The 19,865-nt window shown below is 35.9% G+C and overlaps 1 pseudogene; it reads left to right on the forward strand.

The window, feature by feature from the left end:
• LOC110607033 overlaps nucleotides 1–19,865 on the forward strand; it is a 31,395-nt pseudogene that overhangs the window by 3,728 nt on the left and 7,802 nt on the right.

Genomic DNA, 19,865 nt, shown 5'->3' on the forward strand with positions numbered 1-19,865 from the left:
GGTTGTTTATATACCCCCTTCCCCCCCAAATTTCTTAAGGTTGTATAATTTGTCAAGAAATAACTGTTGGAATACATTACTTATTGTTTTAGTGACCTTGAAGTTTGGATTGAACTTTGAAGGTAAAATATCCTAGCCAATGTTTTTTACTATACTATCTTTATCTATCTGTTTAAGTTCACTTGGAAAAGCATGATCAATTGATATACCCTGTTTAGGTGTGAATTGTGAAATGAGTAATCAATGGCCTTTTCTGATAGTAATTGCAACATTAATGTCAAATAGGCAGCTAGTTGTTAAATTCCAACTTGGATGCTTAGATTTGAAACGCTGGGATGGGAGAACTTCCCTCCTCTCCCAAATCATGTAGCTCAGTTAATGGACTTAAAAATGTGGATTTAGTTTCTCAAGCCGTCAGAATTTAATGATAGTTTTTGTTTCATCTTGTGGTTAATGTATTACAGAAAACTTATTTTAGTCCCTTACATATTTGTCCTTCCCTTCCTCTTGCAAAACTCTTTCCTTTCATGTTCTCTAAAATCATAAATTGTATTTTTTTTTTTCTAATTTTTTGGAAGGATTTGCAAGGACAACATGGATACGGCATTTGCTGATTGTTCCATTCCCCAGGAGAAATCAAATGCAGAAATTAATGCGGAGTTGGGTTTGTCAGATGCTGATGAAGATGCCTATGATATCCCTTCAAAGGACAAGGGATTAGAATGTATGCGCACAATAGGTATGCCATGTTCAAGATTGGATGCTACTTTAGGGTTTAACCCATTTTCTGGAATCTTCTGACGTGGTTCTTTAATGTGTTTCAGTTTCCAAGGAGCATGAATTTACATGCATTTCTACTAATCAGTTTCTGCACCGTAGCCGTAAAACTCAGACTATTGATGAGGTCTGAATAGACTCATTTTTGTTTTGTCTCTCTCTTATGGAAACGTACTTTTGAATGCATTGTGGTTTTCTGTAGATCTATGATTAGTTGGACCCTTCTAATAAATGGTGGTAATAAGAGGGCTATATGCTTCATCTCAATTGGAAAGTGTGTGTTGGAGTTGTAACAACGAGTTGGACTTTTTCTAATATGGCTATGGGCTTATCAGATTGTGATGCTGTGCTAGGTGTTGTAGATGCTGGTCTGTCTTGAGAGTCCAAGACCTGGCTTGTTACCAGTGTAACATGGAAAATGGGAAAACTTTCACGAAATTAACAACTCTTTTAGGGTCTACTATGTCTGTTATTCTCCAACGTATCTAAATTGATGTGTATTTCTGTTGGAGTAATTACTTTTCAAATGATGTTGCCAGTCGAGAGAAGCATATGAGAGGTGCTTGCATAGGAGGGAGATACTTGCAATTTCATTGAAAAGAATCATGCAAAATTTTAGTTCATTTGTGCAGTATTTTCAGATTCAAAACAATCAGTCATACGCTTTTGCTATTTTTTATTGACACCTTTTCTTTATCTTCTGTACAACATGAGTATTTTATTTGCTGGAATTTCTTTACTTTTCCTTAGACACACTATAGTAGGGAAATATGACTATCTTTTCCTGAATGCTTATACTTGCAGATTTGGAATCGTTATTAACTTGAAAAGGAAGATTAACCTGTAATTTGTGGGTTGCTTTATATTTTATAATTTGTTTTTTTTTTCTATAAATTTTAAGCAGATAATGGTCTGCCATTGCAAACCACCTGTAGATGGTGGGTTAGGTTGTGGAGATGAATGCTTGAATCGAATGCTCAACATTGAATGTGTGCAAGGCACCTGTCCATGTGGGGATTTGTGTTCAAATCAACAGGTAGTGTTGGTGTTTTGTCAGGCAGTAACAGTTCTATTCCTTGTAACAGGTTTTTCTTTTTGAAGTTTATGAAGAGTATTGTTTAATTTTGCAGTTCCAAAAGCGCACTTATGCCAGAATGAAGTGGGATCGATGTGGGAAAAAAGGTTTCGGCCTACGATTGGAAGAGGATATTTTCAAAGGGAAATTTCTTATCGAATATCTTGGAGAGGTAACATCTAGTCTTCCTTAAACCATTGATAATGGAATATCAGTATGAGAAAAAGGGATGAATCATAGGGCACGAGTCCAATCTAAAGCCACGCACATTTTACTTACAGCTGGCAATTGGCATAGTAATTGTTAAAATCTGCTGTTATTAATTATAATTAATTCCCGCAAAACAGTTCATTGAACTTATTGCCCAGCCCATTGTTGGTTTTGTGCCTGCTTTGCCTGAGGGGGAAAACTTAACGTGTTCCTGCCAATCCATTTTAGCAGTGGTAGCTTTACATTAATATTCTCCAGAGTGGGCCCGCCAAATTATAGTTCTAGAAACATTATGAAGGACTGTGATTATTGCAGGTCCTTCCTTGTTTGGTAGTTCAATCTTGACAGCATGGGTGTGCCTCCTATGGCAACGTTGCAGGTGGGGTGCCATTTCTCACCCTGTTCCTGCCCCCCAAGAGCTGGAGAGGATTCCTCCATCCCTATGAGATCTCCTTTCTGCACTTGATTTTATTATTATTTTTTCTTTTTGTTTGGCATGTTTATCCAATTATCAAAATAAAAAATATAAATATTTTATTAAAATGAACAGGAAATATGTAATTATAAAAATTTGTAAGTATCAAATATGTCTTACCTTAAATATTATATGTATTACATAGTTCCCCACCAGAATCGGGATGGGGGGGATCCCTGTTGGTTTTGGGACTCCCCATCTCTATTGAGTGGGGAATCCTCTGCCATCCTTATTCATAAGATGTCTGTTCACAATGTGCTTGTGATCTTTGCATGTGTGAGTGTGTACATGTTTCTGCAAACACTTTTAACTAATACATTTTTCCTTACAATATATGGTTTTCCAGGTGCTTGATATGCGTACTTATGAGGCGCGGCAGAGAGAGTATGCTTCTAAGGGTCATAAGCATTTCTACTTCATGACATTGGATGGCAGTGAGGTTTAGATTTGCTATTCTATATTCTGTTTCTTTTTTCCTGTCAGTCTTGTTATAAGCAACTATGCAACTGTAATGTGTTGGTTTTAAATGCTGTTATGAGATTTGGGAACTTCTGGTGATAGTTTTTTGACCTTCAATCTTCATATGCTTGACTACCTTGCTACTGGAATTACTTATGATTATTAACTGCTGCAGAACACCATTACATTAATTAGTATCTGCTGCTTGTTAACTGATGGCTTTCTTATGTTTAGTTTAAATTCGTTAAGAGGTATCTGTTCCAGCTTTGGGGAAAATCTCAGATCATGTGGAAATAAGAGAGACATATTAAGTATTCTTTAATTCACTCTATAAAATTAAGTGTCAAATAATCATTAATCGCATGAATAATCACCTTGTGCTGATAAAATTGACATACTTTATCAGTAGGACTATTGAAATCTTTTGCAATGGCTCACAATCTTTTAGATGGTTGCAGCCCCATTAGACGTTTCGATGCAAGGCATGTGATGTTAAATAATACACAATCAATTAATTAGTTGATTCATACAAGGACCATTTGATAGACAATTTTTCTTTATCTGTCAGATCCATGGAATCTCATATTGGCTCTAAAGTGCTTGCTTGATGACTCTTGGGACATTTCAATGAATTCAAACTTGTCCCTGTTTTGGTTGCTGCTCTATCCCATTGTTTGATGTATGAGATTTTGGCTTAGTGGAGGAAATTTTGCTTTTGATTTCTTTTTCCATTAGAATCTAGGCAAATTTGGCATAGGTTTTTGAATGGTGGAGACAAAAAAAAGGGTTGCTAATTATGGATTGATACTCGAGAAAAAAAACACAGAAATTATAGAGAAGTGTCTCTATAAGATATTTGATTCAAGAAATTTTTTCGATACAAGACTCATTTACAAGCCATGCTATATAGCTCACATCAGAACATATCTCCCAAATTTGTACACCTCATCCGATAAAGCTAGCCTAGTCTACTGTAGTAACTAATAGGAGAGAGAAAGAGAAGATTATGTTCCATATGCGTCTTCCTTGCTTCATTCCACACACCATTTTATTTAATTAGATGGCATTGTATCAATGCCGCTTCCATAAGAGGTTCATTGTCCTCAAGGAACAAAGGAAGGAAACCTCATCTGAATGCCTTCTGCATACTCCCAAGTTGCATTAGCTGAAGAAGCATCAACCCAATGAATCAACCACTTTGTTGCAGCTTGATTGCGCCGTTTAACCATCCTTCTGTCCAGCGCTGTGGATATGGTAAAGAAGAATTACTTAGGGATGACAATTCTGCAATTGAAGCATGTGCTGGCTTCAATAAGGACACATGGAAAACATCATGCAAAACTATAGGTAACTTGAGTTTGTAAGCGACATTGCCAATTTTTTCAATCACTTGGAATGGACCATAATATTGAGGGCTGAGCTTGTGATGATTATGCGGAAGAGATCGTTGAACAAATGGCTTAAGCTTCAAATAAACCATGTCACCTGTTTCGAACACCCTCTCTAACCTTCTCTTATCTACCATCTGTTTCATTCTGCCAGCAGCCTTAGTGAGATGTTGCTTAAGTAAGTTAATAGCAGATTCCCTTTCTCTCATATAAATGTCAACAGCTTCCACACTTGAATCCTTAGGCATATAAGGGATGTGTAATGGAGGGAGCATGCCATAAAGGGCTTCAAATGGTGTCACCTGAATTGGAGAAATATAAGAAGTATTATAATAAAACTCTGCCAAAGACAACCACTGTGTCCCAAGAATGAAGCAGATCACCACACATGCATCTCAGGTAATTTTTTCAGACACCTGTTTACCACCTCACTTTGACCATCAGTTTGAGGATGGTAAGCAGAAGACAAATGCAGTGATACTCCTTGTAACTTAAAGGACTCCTGCCAGAAATTGCTAGTGAAAATAGGATCTCTATTACTCACTGTTGAGATTCTTTCTGTAAATAGCCTAAATTTGTAGTGGTAATTAGGGATATAATTATGTGATATGATTAGGATATGATTAGGCTATAATTAGGGAATTAATTTATTTTCTTACCTAGTATGTACTCTTGTAAGTAGTATATATACCCCAATTGGCTTGAGAAAAATAATCAAGTATTTTCTCTCAAAGCTTCTGCTTTCTTCTTCTTTTCATCATCGGTTTCATGGTATCAGAGCCAAGAAACTTGGTTCACCTGTGAATGGTAGATCTACCACCTTGTTTTGGAGACTTTTTGGAAATCAGTTGGTCTCACCATCTAGCCCATCCTCCTTGCCGGCTTCCGATCGACTTCCCGGTGAAACATCGCCGCCAGAACCGTTTCCACGCGCCGCTCAAAGCAATCTATCTCCGGTACACACGTTGACGCGTGAACCGTCCTCCGACGACTCTTCCTCCAGCATCGCCTGGCGCCGGTGACTCCAGCCCAGTAGGTCCGATCACCTGTCCAGCCTGTCTTCACACGCCCTTTCATGAACAGTATCTTCGGGACTGTTGGTCAGGTCCTGAAGCAGGTTCCTTTCTTCAAACTCTCTCTCTCAACATGTCTCAGAAGCAGATAACCCTAAATACAGTTTACATTCAGTCACTCTAAATGAAGCAAAGTACAGAGAATATCTACAGTTCTGAGCTATTCAGCAACATTCTTCTCTAAACATTGCTCATTCTAGTAACTCTTTTGTTTATCTAACCAAGTCTTTACCCATCGGTTCATGGATCCTCGACTCTGATGCTTTTGATCATATTTCTGGTAATTCCAATCTTTTCTCTACTCTTGTTTTACCTTCTACACCATCTAAAGTCACATTAGCTAATGATTTACAAACTCAAGTTAAAGGGATAGGTAACTTATATCTCCTTCCTTCTATCTCCTTAACTAATGTTTTATTCACCTCCAAATGTCCATACAACCTAATATCTTTTAGCAAATTGGCTAAAGATCTTCACCGTTCAGTCATTTTTACTGTTGAATATGTGGTTGTGCAGTACCGAAGTACTGGAAAGATGATCGAAGCAGGATATGAGTCACACAAATTATACTACTTTTTACGTCTAACCCTCTTAAGTGCTTTTGTGCCTACCACCTCCAATGAACTCATTCATAGTTGTTGGGGACACTCAAGTCTGAACAAACTACAAAAACTGGTTCCTAGTCTCTCTTCTTTGCCTTCTTTAGAATGTTAGTCTTGTCAACTTGAGAAACAAACTCGAGCTTCTTTTCCCAAGCGGGTCAATAATAGGCCCACTTCTATGTTTGACATTGTTCACTCAGATATTTGGGGTCCAAGTTGGGTTAGTACAACTCTGACATTCAATATTTTATTACCTTTATTGATAATTATTTTCGTTGTACTTGGCTTTTTCTGATGAAGAATCGTTCTGAGTTGTTCTCTATTTTTCAAAAATTTTATGCTGAAATTCATAATCAGTCGGGTGTTCACATTAAGGTATTGCAAAGTGATAATGCAAGAAAATATTTGTCTTCCTCATTTACTCATTTCTTATCTACTCAGAGTATTACTCACCAGACTTCTTGTTCTCATGCCCCACAACAAAATGGGGTTGTCAAGCGAAAAAATTGGCATTTGATTGAAATAGCCTGTACCTTACTCCTACATTACAATGTTCCGTTGCGTTTTTAGGGGGAAGCTGTCCTTACTGCTTGTTACTTGATTGACCGAATGTCTTCCTCTATTTTGCAGCATCAAAGTCCTCGTTCTGTTTTATTTCCTAACCAAAATTCCACCCAGTTGTCTCTACATGTTTTCGGATGTATATACTTTGTTCATGATCATATTGTTGGCAAAGATAAACTCCAGTCTAAATCGGAGAAATGTATCTTTCTCGGCTATTCACGGCTTCAAAATGGTTACAAATGCTATGACCCTACTACTAACGGATATTTTGTGTCTGCAAATGTTATCTTTTTTGAAACCTCTCCTTACTTTTCTTCGAGTCCAGCACATAAAACCTTTGTTCCTAGAGCTTTACTTATATCTCCGACTCTTATCTCTCCTTTGCTTCAAGTGTGTCCATCTCCCACTGCTACACCACCTCTTCAGGTCTATACACGTCAGCTCCACCCATATGTTAATAACAATGATACTTCTATCCCTAACGCAGGTACTTCTAATAACTCACCTCAGTTCCATTATCACCTACTTTGGTCATGCTTTCAGTAGCAACAACTACTCCTCCTCTTGCTCTCCGAAAAGGTATTCGCTCTTTTCGAAATCCTCATCTCTTTTATAATTTTGTGAGTTACAATCGTTTGCCTCCTTTCTATTATACTTTTGTTTCCACCATATCTATTGTTTCTATATCCAAGACAGTTAGAGAAGTATTGGATTATCCTGGTTGGTGTAATGCAATGGTTGAAGAGATGACTGCTCTTCACAATAATGGAATTTGGGAACTGGTCTCTTTATCACCTGACAAGTCTATTGTTGGTTGTCGATGGGTTTACACAGTTAAGGTGGGACCTGATAGCAAAATTAGTCGCCTTAAAGCTCGCCTTATAGCTAAAGGTTACACACGTATTTTTTGGCTTGATTACAGTGATACTTTCTCTCCAATAGCCAAAATAGCTTCTGTTCGCCTCCTTATCTCACTGACTACAATTAATCACTGGACCCTTCATCAACTGGACATTAAAAATGCTTTTTTTCATGATGAGCTCGCTGAAGAAGTCTATATGAAGCAACCTTCAGGGTTTGTTGCTCAGGGGGAGTCAGGCTTAGTATGTCGTCTTTGACGCTCCTTGTATGGTCTAAAACAGTCTCCAAGAGCATGGTTTGGACGATTCAGCACTGTAGTTGAACAGTTTGGAATGTCTCGAAGTAATTCTAATCATTCTGTATTTTTGCGTTATAATAGCAATAGATGCATCTATTCGGTGGTCTATGTTGATGATATTATAATTACAGGAAATGATCACGATGGAATCTCTCAGCTTAAGCCATATTTGTTCAGTCATTTTCAATCTAAAGGTATGGGAAAATTGAAGTACTTCTTGGGGATTGAAATAGCACAGTCTAAAACAGGTATTGCAATTTCTCAACAAAAATATGCTTTGGATATATTGGAAGAAACAGACATGTTAGACTGTAGACATGAGGACACTCCCATGGATCCAAATGTTAAACTGGTTCCTGAACAGGAGGAGCCACTTAAAGATCCTGCTAGATACAGAAGATTAGTTGGCAAGCTCAATTATCTCACTATCATTCAACTAGATATTTCCTTTGCTGTAAGTGTGGTTAGTCAATTTCTTCAAACCCCATGCAGTAGTCACTGGGATGCATTCATTCGCATTTTTAGATATATCAAAGGAGCTCTAAGACAAGGACTACTCTGTGAGGACAAGGGTCACTCATAAATTATTGGCTATTATGATGCAGATTGGACAAGTTCCTTTTCAGATAGACGATCTACTTCAGGATATTGTGTTATGATTGGAGGGAATCTTATATTCTAAAAAAGTAAAAAATAGGGTGTGGTTGTAAGATCAAGTGCAAAAGCAGAATATCGAGCTATGGCTTTAGCAACATGCGAACTCATTTGGTTAAAGCAACTCTTTCAGGAATTGAAATATAGCAATACTGGCCAAATGAAACTATATGTGATAATCAAGCTGCCTTCCATATTGCATCAAATCGAGTTTTCCAGGCAAAAGATTGAGTCAGGATGCATTTCTATTAGTTTTGTCAACTCAAATGATCAACTAGCTGATGTTTTCACAAAATCCCTTCGAGGTTCAAGAATTGAGTATATTTGTAACAAGTTTGGAGCATATGACATGTACGCTCCAGCTTGAGGAGGAGTGTTGAGATTCTTTATGTAAATAGCCTAGATTTGTAGTGATAATTAGGGATATGATTATGTGATATGATTGGGATATGATTAGGCTATAATTAGGGAATTAATTTATTTTCTTACCTAGTATGTACTCTTGTAAGTAGTATATATACCCCAATTGGCTTGAGGGGAATAATCAAGTATTTTCTCGCAAAACTTTTGCTTTCTGCTTCTTCTTTTCATCATCAGTTTCTCACGATTGGATCTGGTAAGCCATGCAACGTAAAAGACATTATCCAAGAATGCTTGTGCAATTGATTTTGCAGAATAAGGATGCGATAAGGGAATGTGGTGAATTCCACGTCGGTTTGGAAAAGAGTTAACGTGCCCCTTATATGGACCATAGGCACTCCTCTCCCTTGATCTAGCTTTTGTGGTGAGTTAGACATGATCTAGGTTTAACATGGTATCAGGGCCTCCCATTGCCTCCTATAAATATGTCATGCACCAGTAAAAGTTCTGGACGTAAGGGGTGTGTTCAATCCCACATCGGTTTGGGAAGGGGCAATGTGCGTCTTATATGGGCCATAGGCACTCATTTCCCTTTAGCTAACTTTTTTGGTGAGTTAGGTTTGGTCCAGATTTAACAGAATGAAATGTGCAAACTTAGTGAGCCTATTCACCACGACAAAAATCACTGATTTATTCTGAGATTTAGGCAATCCTTCTATGAAATCCACAGTAACGTCAGTGAAGAGACCTTGATGAATTGGGAGGTTGCAGAGTACCTTGACTAGCTACATTCTCATATTTGTTCCTTTGACAAATGGAACGATTCCTAATATATTCTCTTACCATCTTCCATAATCCTTTTTAGCATATAACTGAAGACATTCTTCTTGCAATAATACTGACCCCTGTGTCATGACACCATTCAATCAATTTGCTTCTTAAGTCTGGAGAATTACCCACTACCAGTCTTCCCTTCCTTCTTAATTGATCTTGCCTCTAGGTGTATTTAGGATGAGCATTTGGATTAGTTTGAAGCTCTCCAATCAGTCTAGACAATGTTTCATCAGTTTGTCAACTAGCTTTAATGGCCACCATCAATTGATCTGACAGAATTTGAGTTGTGATGGCTGCTAAAACTCCAGTTGGCCTCCTTAACAGGGCATCAACAGCTCTATTTTCTGAGCCTTGTCTACATTGAATCTCATAATCAAAGGGTTGCAACTTGATTAACCATGCATGCTGAGCCGAAGTAGACATTTTTTGATCCAGAAGAAATTGGAGGCTTTTGTGATTAGTTCTAATAATGAAATGTCTCGAAAGTAGGTAATGCTCCCAATATTTAATTGTTAATAACGCTGCCAACATTTCTTTCTCATAGGTAGATAAGCATTTGTTTTTGAAGGAGAAAGCCTTACTGATATAAGCTAGGGGATGACCTTCTTGCATAAGCACAAGCACAACTCCAATTCCTTCTCCAGAAGCATCTGTTTCCACTACAAAGGTCTTTGAAAAATCTGGCAATACCAACACAGGAGCTGAAACCATAGTTGACTTCGATTTTCCAAAAGCCACAGTAGTTGCTTCCTTCCAAGTGAAACTTTCCTTTTTTATTAGCTCAGTGAGTGGCTTAGCCAATTGTTCATAATTCTTAACAAACCTACTGCAATACCCTGTAAGACCCAGAAAACTCCTTAACTGCTTAACAGTTTGTGGTATGGGCCATGATAACACTACTTCAACTTTCTTTGAATCACTTTGCACCCTTTGCAGATATAACATGGCCTAAATATTCGATGGAGGGAACTACAAATTGGCACTTGCTACCTTTAGCATACAATTGGTTTTCCCTCGTGATAGTCAAGACAGTCTTCAAGTGCTTCAAGTGCAATAAGTGCTCATCCTTAGTCTTACTATAGACTAATATGTCATCAAAGAAGATAAGTACAAATCTCCTGATGTAAGGCTTAAACACTGCGTTCATAAGTGACTGAAAGGTTGAAGGTGCATCTGTGAGCCTAAAAGGCATCAGTAAGAATTCATAATGGCCTTCATGTGTCCTAAATGCAGTCTTATGAACATCTTCAGGTCACATTCTGACTTGCCAGTATCGAGTCCTAAGATCAATTTTAGAAAAATGACAGAACCCCCTAACTCTTCCAACAATTCCTCAATCAAGGGAATGGGAAACTTATCTTTAATGGTAATGGCATTCAAACTTCTGTAATCTACACACATTCTCCATGAGTCATCCTTTTTCTTCACAAGCACTATAGGACTTGCATAGGACCTATGACTGTGCTGAATAATTTCTATTGCTAACATTTCTTCTATCATTGATTCTATAACCTTCTTTTGTTTAGGAGCATACCTATAAGGTTTTGAGTTCACTGGTGAAGCTCCTGGTTTAATGGAATGCTATGATCATAGATTCTTTGAGGTGGTAATCCCCTAGGTTCACGAAATACATCATCAAACTGCTAGAGCAGATCCCTTAACTCAAACCGCTCAGCATTATGCCCTTCTACCTTGTGCAATTGAGCTAGGTTTTTCTCGTTCAATTGTCGAAATCCTTCCATTTTTTTGACAGCCAAAACATTGACTTTGTGCACAGGTAGCTTCATGATCTCACCACGCTATGAATAGGGTTGGCCTTGAATAGAGAAATCCATGGTAAGAGCCTCAAAGTCCCATTCAATCTTGCCTAAGGTTCTGAGCCATTGGATTCCCAGAATAAGGTCATAACTAGCCAAAGGCAGTAGGTAGACATCAGTGTTAAACTTTTGTCCTTGCATCATCCATTCAAAAATTTTTGCACACAGAATCACATTTAAGCTCCTGTCCGTTAGCCACCTCCACCCAAATGCCAGACACTTCCTGTACAGGCAGCTTCAATTTGTGCACCAAGTATTCATGAATAAAGTTATGGGTACTTCCGGTGTCTACTAGAATGTGCATTCTCACCTTATTACATAGCTCTCTCAACATCATCAACATCATAGTATGATTAGTTCCAACCCCCATATAGCATTCAATGAGAGTTGACTAGCTAGCCCATCATCATCTCCTTTCTCAACTTTTACATCCTCTTGCTCTATGTCTCCTTTATCAATAATGTCTTTGATCTGCAATACATATAACTGCTTTTTTTTACATCTATGGCCAGGCGTAAACCTTTCATCACACCAGAAACACAAGTTCTTAGCTTTTTTCTTATCCATCTCTTTATTTGTCAAAAAGAGTCTTGATGGTCTATTTGTACTAGAGCTGGTCCGTGACTTAATTCCAGCAGTGTTTTGGTTTTGACTTTGGGTTGGTGATTGGGTTTTGGTAATGGTGTTTAGTGGTTTGTTTTGAGAAGCAGTGGTAGCGAGTGAGGGATTTGTGATAGCTATTGGTGTTATTGTAAACAAGGGTAGGTTTGGTTGGTTTTGGTCTTTGTTGAATGGCAGCCATATTCAGTTCTTGAAGTCGGGCTAAGGAATAGGCTTCAGCTAAGTCCTTGGGTTTAAACATCCTCACAGCCATTTGCACGTCATCACTTAAGCCATATAAAAAGAAGGAGAGAAGAGAGCTTGTCCTTCATTAATACCTGTTTTTGGATGTATTTGATCAAAACCATCTAAATACTCCTGAAGAGACCTATCCTGCCTCAGGTTTCTCAGGTCAGCCAAGGGGTCGTCATAAGTATTTCTACCAAATCTGGCAGTCAAATACCTCACATATGAATTCCAGTCTGCAAATGCCTCATTGCCATGGAGCATGACAAAACTTTGATGCCATTGAAGTGCCCTCCATCCAGATGGATTGCTGCCACTTTGACTCTATTATCAGAAGAAATTTTATCTACCTCAAAGAAGTATTCACATCTCATCTCAGCAACCACCCCTCCATGCCATCTTCTTCAAACCTTGGGAATTCCAATTTAGTGGAACTACCCCAAGGACATTGAGACTCCTTGTTGGTTCCCGTAGAGCGGTAGAGGTATGATCATTTCCTTGACTGGATTCTGCTTGAACCTCTGGTCTCTGCCCTCCTGCCAGTAAGGATTTGAGCTCACCCATCAACTCCTGTAACCTGCCTTCCATTCTGGCCTCTTGTCTACGCTCTGACTTTAAGACCAGATTAACCATCTCTTTCCTCCATTCCGCGATCTTGTTCCTTCAACTATGGCCAATTGATACTCTCAAGAAAAGAAACACATAAATTATACAGAAGCGTCTCTATAAGATATTTGATTCAAGAAATTTTTTCGATACAGAACCCATTTACAACCCATGCTATATAGCTCACATCAGAATGTATCTCCCAAATCTGTTCAGCTCATCTGATAAAGCTAGCCTAATCTACCGTAGTAACTAACAGGAGAGAGAGAGAAGATTCTGTTCCATATGCGTCTTCCTTGCTTCATTCCACACACTGTTTTATTTAATTAGATGGCATCATATCATGGATTATGTACGGATAACCAGTTTTGGATCTTTCAACGTAGGGGAGCATTAGAACATGGTTGCATGATTGCATCTGAAAACTACATGCAAATAATATTTCTCTTTCTTGTGATGCATACCTATTTAGTTTTAGTAAGGTTCTCAATGTATTATATTTCTGGTTTTAGCTTGTGCTACTTGGTTACTTGGTTTTGCCTTTTACCTTTGGCATCTTTTAATAAATCAATCATGTATACAGAAACACTATGCAATGTAGTTTGGTTGTGAATAATACGATAAACCTTCAGAATACTTTTTAAGTAATACTCAACTCAGTTAAGCCTAATTTCAAGCCAGTTGATGTTATATAGATCCTTTTCTCAATACCACTTGGTTTGCAGCTACATTTTCAGAAAAATCTTGGGTCATTAATCCTTCTTTCACTACTCACTTCCTCCTATGTCATTCGGTGCACCTCACCACGCAAGAGACCCATCACATGAGACACCTAGAGGCAGTTGATCTACAAACGATGCACCCAAGCGTTTGCAGGTGTGCCATAGAGAGCTCAGCCATATACCTCTTGCCTTTTCCCTTTTTTCCCTCATCCACATGCAGACATTAACCGTTAGAAGAAGAGATTGAAAACAACAAATAGGCCTGACTCCTGAGGCGCCCTCCAGTTCATTTTAGGCCTTCCTCAACCCAAGTGGCAACAAAGAAGAAGAAGTCCGTACGTCCTGCTGCCTTTGCTCTGGATTACTTGGCTGTCTTCTCCTCCCTCCTTCCTCCTTCCTTTCTTTCTTTTTGTTTGTAACTTGTGGCATATCATATGGCATGTGGCTATATAGAATACTATAATAGTTTTACTACTAAAATGGGTTTAAAGACTATTGGTCTAAATTTAATTTATATGTATATTTTTTGTTTTTTGGATCTCAATTTAATCCAAAGTTGTTTTTTTTTTTAAATTTCTTTTGTTTTATATGAATTTTTTTAAAGTTCTAACTTGCATAAGTCTAAATAAACCTAAATATTTGAAGTATATAGTTATTATAATTGGATTCATAAAATTCAATTTAAATTATTTCAATCATGTTTGGTACGGTATTTCTACATTAAAAATATAATAAAAAAATAAAATTTTAGTGCAATAGGAAATTAAAAATTATCATTTTAATATTATATTTAATTAAAAATAAAATTCAGATTTTGGTACAATAAAATAAAAATAAGTAATGAATGAATGATATATTATAAATATTTTTCATATGTAATTAATATTATATTATTTCTAAATTTATAGTATTAACATAGTTTAATTTTATGATTTTTTTTTAAAAAGTTAGTGCCTCTACTTGCTTAGGCACGCAGTTGTGCTTGGGCTTTAGGACTGCACCTATAGTTGTCAAATCTAGAATCAAAATTCTAATTTTTTGAATCGAGAATGAAAATTGAATTGAATCGTATGATTAAGTACAACTTTTAAAAAATCAATCGAAAATAATAAATATGCATTTCGATATATATATATATATCCTATTAGTTTTAATGTATATTTTGTGTATATATATTAAATAATAAATATGCATTTCGATATATATAATTTGTTGTCTTTCTCTTGGGTTTTTTTGTTGTTGCTCCTTTTTTTTTTTGAGTTTCTCTTTATGAATTGATAAATTGATCGATTCTTAATGATTCACCTTCGATTCATGCGATTCTTGGGTACTTACAAGTCGCTCATCAATTTATATTGTTAGGCTAATGATTCGATATGAATCTTAAAATTTGGGCCTTTAATAACTACTATTCTTCTCCTTATATTCTAAAAATTACATTGCTAGATAGTGATATTGTTAGCATTAATGAGATTTTTCCATAATTAATGGGATATGTCTCATTGAAGAATCTCATGCTTATGAGAAAATCATGAGATTGATTAGCAAAATCTTAGAAAAGATTTATGATTGATCGATAGCATCCATATATATTGTGTATCTTCCATTATAAATATGGAGTTCTATGTAATATGAAATAAACATAAGATAATCAAAACATAGTCTTTTGTGTTTGGCTTTCTCTTCTCTCTTCATTCATTTTCTTCTTCTTTTCATCTTTCTAAAAATTTCACTTGTTATCATATCTTTAAAATTCTAAACCTCCTTTTTCCTTTCCACATAAAAATTCTGCTTTCCTTCTTCGCAGTTATAGAGTTGGGTTTGAAGTCCCAACTCACTCTTTCTCTTCTTTTGGGAATTCTCATTGTATTGTGTTTCTATTATGGCTTTCCTCGTATTTAAACATTTTGATGAATATTTCTCTGTGTTATTAAAGGCACCGAGCGAGGTGAGATAGCCTTGCCTCGTCTCGCCTGGATGAGGCAAGGCCTCTTGCTAGAGGCAAGCGCGGCCTAGCTCGAGGCGTGAGGCGAGGCCTTACTTCTTGAAAATAACATGCATGTCTGTTTTTCTTTCTTTTTAAAGACTAAACCCTAATCCATATTTCTTTTTGAAGCAACTGATTGGAGAACTAAATTTTAGGTACTAAATAGAGTATATATCCCTATAATATATGCTAATTAATTACAGATATAAATGCCGATAATTATGCAAACTATATATATATATATCTTAACTAATTAGGGAAGAAATAATATAATATTTACATAGCTGACTTCCCATGTTCAAGCATATTCCAATATTAAAAAAGATTACATATTTGTATATAGGTATGTTTTAATTCAACTAACTAATTAGGAATATATATTCTTATAATTAGCAATTATGCTAATTAATTAACTAATTAAGAAAAAATTAATAGAATATCTATACATATATTTGTACATATATATATGTACATTATACATACATATATATATACATACACACGTGCATATAAATATAAATATATATATATATATATATATGGCGTCTCACTTCAAAAGGGCATTGCCTCGCGGTGATAACATTGATATTTCTTGGCTCTTCCTTCTTTGCAGTTGAGGGTTTGAGTCCCAAAGCTTACTTTTCCTTTCTAGGTTTGAGTCCCAAAGTTGTGGGTTGGAGTCCTAAGCTATTTTTCTCAAAATCCATCTACCTTTCTCAATTTTCACATGGTATTAAAAAGAAAAGGAGAGTAATAGATAAAAGAAAAGAAAAAGAGTGGTTCATAACAATTCCATGACTTTAGAAAAAATCTTATTAAGGGGGAGTATTAGAATTAAAAAGTTTTTTCTTAGTTAATGGGATATGTCCCATTGAAATCTCATGATTGTGTGAAAATTATGAGATTGATTAGCAAAATCTTGGAAATGATTTATTATTGACTGATGGCATTCCATATATATATCATGTATCTTCCGTTATAGATATGGAGTTCTATATAACATGAAAATAACATAAGATAATAAAAATGTAGCCTTTTGTGTTTGGCTTTCTCTTCTCTCTTCCTTTCTTTTCTTCTCTTTATCATCTTTCTAAAAATTTCACAGGTATAACATTTTAAAAGCAATAATTTGACATAACAAATTCTCAATAAGGAAAATAGTTTTAAGTAAAAGCCGTTATTTATAGGTTCTTAGCCTTCCCGTCACCGTTACCTGTTATTTGAAGATAGAGGAAAATTTGTTCCTGTAACGGCTGTTATACCTGTTACTTAACAGTAAAGGCCGTTATTTACCGTTAAATAATGATAAACAGTCCGTTATCTCACCTTTTCTTTTATTAACCAAACGGAAGCAACAACTTTCAATCTCTTTCTCTAGTTTCAGGAGTTTTAAACTATTATATCTCATTTTATCTCTCAAATTTTCACAAAAATTAACTATCTATACACAAATCTTTCACTTTTTATCTCGAGTTAAATTGTCGATTGTCTTTCTAGTTCTAGGCCTCTATATCTTACAAAAGTTTAGTTATTTATCTTTGTTTTTGTTTTTGTTTTTTTTCTTATTTGTTGAAGAAAATTAAGTTTGATGCCTAATTTTTTTTATTAAACTTATTGCATGAAGAATTATTATTTACTGCATGTTATTTTAGCTTTAAATCGATTATTTCTAGTGATGTCTAATAATAATTGAATTAATGCCTTTTATTTGATGTATTTATACTCATTATTTGATTATGTATCTTAGTTGTACTCGTATCATTAAACATCTCTTCATTCTATGAACTTTGCAAATTTTTTTGAAAAATTTGCACAGCCTTAGGCCATTACTGTTATGTTACACTTGTTATAGGCCCGTTTCAGTCACTTGCGACTGCGACCATAAACGTGGCCGTGACGCAATTTAAATTAGGAACTTTTTTTGTCTCGCTTTTAAATGGGCAGGAGTTTTTTGACTTTTATTTTGAACTTCATTCACTATTGCATTACAATCAAGCACAATAAATTTTGATAACTTGCGCCTTTTGGTCACTTGATATTGAGTTACACTGTAAGCATGCACTAAAATGTAAAATAATTGTTGACTTGGTTAATGGAACTGCAAATTACTTAAGAAGGTTAAAGGCAACACATTTGTACTACAATCGTGGACCAACATACAATGATCCCACTAAGAGATTGGAAAAAAAAAATGAAACAGAATTTTAGTTTGGTGAGGTTGCTGAGATAATTGTGAAAAGGAGGCATATTGGCAAACCATCAATATAGTAAGTGGTTTTAGAGACCCCACTGTTTTTATTTTGCTAGTGGCAAAGCCCCCTTGAAGCATTCATTTGAATTAAATAGTTCTACCTACTAAGCATCAAAGGTTGGTTCAGATAGCAAGAAGGCATGAAATGGTTCTTTATTGTTATACAATAATCTTTATTGTTATACTTCTTATTGTTCTAATACTTGGTGCCTGAAATTACTGTTGAGGGAAGACATTTTAAAATTGTATAGAAGTTCAACGTAAAATATGGACTTGTGCCCTTTAAAATGTGGAGGTTCAATTCTTGCTGTATTGTTGATTTTCTAATAAGATGGGATCAGTATTTCTGTTGTTTGGGTTACCAATATGGTGGTTTTCGATGCTTTTTATGACTATTGTTCACTTGTTGCGAAAAAAATTTAGGTCCTTTGTAGGGTCTTCATGCATGGTATCTTGTTTGAAGTTTGAACTTCAAGTTTGAATTGTTCCTATTTACATTTTGGTAACGTCCTTATTTGTTTCTGTCCTTTCTGATTCCCATTGTCTTAGACCTAGACAACACAAATATAGTATCATTTCCCTTTTCTAAGGGTTGAGTCCTGGGTACATATGCCATGGTGTTCACACAGCACATTGTTCTTCTAGATGTGTCTTTACAATGGAGCCGGGGTTTGGGCAGGTCTTGCCATGGTATAAGCTCATCCAAACAAGTTTTATGATGATGATGATATCTGGACTTGCGCAAGTGAGCTTGTATAGATGACTTCTTTAGGTACCCTTGGGCATAACTTGGTTCTTTTTCATGCTTGTACATTAGAAGCTTGGACATATTTCCTCAGCTTGATTTCCATATGTGCACTTCAGCATTCTGGGTTGGTATTTGTAACTACGCCTTACTACCTGTTCCTTTAACAGTTTCTACTAGTTTTTACATTATGTATTTTAATCTGAATACGCTAATAGATGATGTCCTTTATTTTCTTTAAAGCAGACTAATTATATTGTGATAATGAATTCTTTTCTCCTGTGATCCAATTTTTCTATCCTTTCAGGTCATAGATGCTTGTGCAAAAGGAAATTTGGGGCGATTCATTAACCATAGCTGTGATCCTAATTGCCGTACTGAAAAGGTGATTGATGTGCATATCTGAATCTCACTATAATGTGAATTTTCTATTCGTGTATAAGATTTATGAAATATTGTTTTAGTTTATTCAAACATCATGAATTCATTAATTATGTGCTGCCTGTTGCTTGAGCATTGATTTCCTTGTATTTCTCTTTTATTCTGTAAAATTTTCTCTCCTTTAAGAGTTTGCATTACTGTTAAATTCTTGTAGTGGGTGGTCAATGGAGAAATCTGTATTGGATTATTTGCATTGAGGGATATTAAGAAGGTATGTTCACGCTTTGTGTTAATTATTTTATACTGTCACTTCTTCATACTAGTCCAAAATTATTGTAGTTTTTACTCATTGAATGCTAAATATCTGCTATAGAAATTTGACTAATTGTGATTGTATCAAGGAAATGCTTTTGGTAATGTAAAAAATGTGAACTTCTGCATCTTTTTGTTGTCATTTCATTGTACTTACTTCTTTTGATTGGCATTTAAGCATAGTTCAACTTGTTCAAGTGACTACCACCTTCCTGCTCCTTGGAACTTTAAAAGAGGAAGTGCCAGACTTGAGTGTGGATAAAATGAATGAAAGAGGATTTATTTTGTTTTCTCTGATTATACTTGACAAATACATAATATTGTTTGTAGTGGAAGGATGGTTGTACTTGCTCATTCTGAGTAGCACATTATAGGCATTTTATCATCAAGTCTCAACCCTAGAATATGAGGAAAGGATTCAGTTCACATCTGGTGTTAAGGATTGAGGTTTTTTAACTCAACCAGGTTTGGGCTCCTTTCTGGTCTAAACCAAACTTATCAATCATGTAAGGAGCTTGATGTTTGACTAAAAAAAGATTGATTGCCTTCATGCTTTACTAGCTTATTT

This window comes from Manihot esculenta, chromosome 18 (assembly GCF_001659605.2).
Source record: "Manihot esculenta cultivar AM560-2 chromosome 18, M.esculenta_v8, whole genome shotgun sequence".
Lineage (NCBI taxonomy): Eukaryota > Viridiplantae > Streptophyta > Magnoliopsida > Malpighiales > Euphorbiaceae > Manihot > Manihot esculenta.